Consider the following 2,514-nt stretch of genomic DNA (forward strand, 5'->3'; position numbering starts at 1 on the left):
TGACTGGACATTATGGGACAATTATAGGATGAAGTAAAACAAAAATAAAGAAAGGAAAGTAACTCATTATACCTTGGGAAAAGGGTACGTGGAGGAAACAGAAGACATGAAACACAAATATTTATACTTGACTGCAAAGACCTAAGGAATAACGTGAAGAGGCAAAGAAGCAGGGGAGGCGAGATTATTTCCTTGCGTTAAAGGCAGCGACGCGAGTAAGTTTAGACGTTTCACGCTGCGATGCCGGTCTAGTTCTGAAGTTATTTTGTCTCCATTTTGGTTTTGGATTTGGTTATTTCACCTAGGCTTTTATCCTACACCTATAAATAGTCCTAAATACAATTTTACATAATTTTGACGAAGGAAGAGCACAGAGCCGCGCGTGGAGGCCGGGTTTCATCTTTTCTTCCGACCACTTAATCTTTTATGTTTCTTTGTATGATTTGTTATTTTGCTCCATGTCTATGTGGAGCTAAATCTTCACGTTCTAGGGTTGTGGTTCTTTCATGACTATTGTTATTCGGATTATTGATTTTGATTTCTTAAGTTATCAACTGAGGATATGTTTTCAAACAAATAGAGTGAGGAAGATTAGTAAAAATGCCCCTAAGGGTCTCAACAGGTCGGCACAAGGCCTCAAACATGGCATACAGCCCAAAATATAATATCAATCTCTAAAAATATGGAATATCATAAGATTTCAAATCAAATACGCGATTTAAAAATTATGTAAAAATTGTATTTAGGACTATTTATAGGTGTAGGATAAAAGCCTAGGTGAAATAACCAAATCCAAAACCAAAATGGAGACAAAATAACTTCAGAACTAGACCCGGGCATCGCAGCGTGAAACGTCTAAACTTACTCGCGTCGCTGCCTTTAACGCAAGGAAATAATCTCGCCTCCCCTGCTTCTTTGCCTCTTCACGTTATTCCTTAGGTCTTTGCAGTCAAGTATAAATATTTGTGTTTCATGTCTTCTGTTTCCTCCACGTACCCTTTTCCCAAGGTATAATGAGTTACTTTCCTTTCTTTATTTTTGTTTTACTTCATCCTATAATTGTCCCATAATGTCCAGTCATTAGATACTCATGATCTAATCATTAGTGTATCAAATACACTGCACAATCTTTACTTTGCTCCAATTTTATCTCTAAAGTACCTACACATAAAATAAACTCAATTAAGCACATATATAATACAATTTAGCATTAAAGCACCTAAATATGAGGTAAGTAATGCACTAAAAATATATAATTATAGCCAAACATTACTACCCCACGCTTAAACGTTGCTTGTCCTCGAGTAAACAAACAATTTGCACTATTCTTGAGCACTTTGTTTTTACACAATTGAGGCACACTACACCAATGACCATGGTTGATAGCAACAATTAAACATTAGCATATGCAATCACATACACTTCCCTTTTTCTTATGCCAACTTCAAAAATATTCAAACAAAGACAACATGCTCATAACAATCCTAGCCTCACAAACCAACTCAATGTCACAATGTACTCGTCGCTTGAACACCCAAAATCATAGAGAGAGCTAATAATGTTACCTATCCCTCGTGTAACCATGTGCCCTCACAACAAAAGCAAAGAGATTAAAATCAATCCACACATTCGAATCTCATGCTCACATATATCAAAGAAAATCACTCACTCTCACAAAAGAAGTCACATGCATGTAATTGGTACCATAGGCTTGCCCTTAATGTAAATCTCTACTAATATAGGCTCGCTCGATCTAAAATCAATTAGGACTTTTTCATGGTTGTAATGTGGGCTAAGGGACGGGTAGGATATATTTAGGAATAGTGACTAACCCTCCTAAGTACTTTAACATACCACATGATAAACTCTAAGCGCAAATTCTTCAATCCACTTCACTTTCACAAACAATATCACCCCCAAAATGCTCCCTTCTTCTTTAAGCACTCTATTAATTTATACCCACTAGCAGGAACAAGACAACAATGTATTCATCTCTATTTTTTTTTCTTCAGATTATTCCTTATTTTTTTCAATTTCCGCTAGTGGTGTATTATTTTAAAAAAATAAGTGCACCTTTCTTCCTTTTATTGGTTCCACTCAAAAGCCACTCCACACTTAGTTCCTTCTTACTTCTTTTAGTGCTCATCTCACAATTAAAGTGCTTTAAGAGGTAAAGGGATCAAAACAATATCAATTAAGAATAAAAAGGGATATAGGCTTGTAATGTGGGTGCCAATAAACGTCTATAGGCTCAAAAGGGTTAACTAGGGATAATTTTTATTTGTGATAAGCAATTAAGCTCAAAAAGATCAAAGAAAGCCTAAAATCATTTTTCAAACCGAGCATCACCTAAAAATTCGCTTCGACTCACAAACCGGGCAAGTTCTAGACACAAGTACAATACATAGACTATACAAAAACCTCACCACACATGGCACATGACTCACTAAGGACGGTCTCATTCCGACTCTCAAACAAATGCAAGTATTCACGGAGCCACGAGATATTAAGCAT

This window comes from Nicotiana attenuata, unplaced genomic scaffold (assembly GCF_001879085.1).
Source record: "Nicotiana attenuata strain UT unplaced genomic scaffold, NIATTr2, whole genome shotgun sequence".
In the NCBI taxonomy this organism is placed as follows: Eukaryota; Viridiplantae; Streptophyta; class Magnoliopsida; order Solanales; family Solanaceae; genus Nicotiana; species Nicotiana attenuata.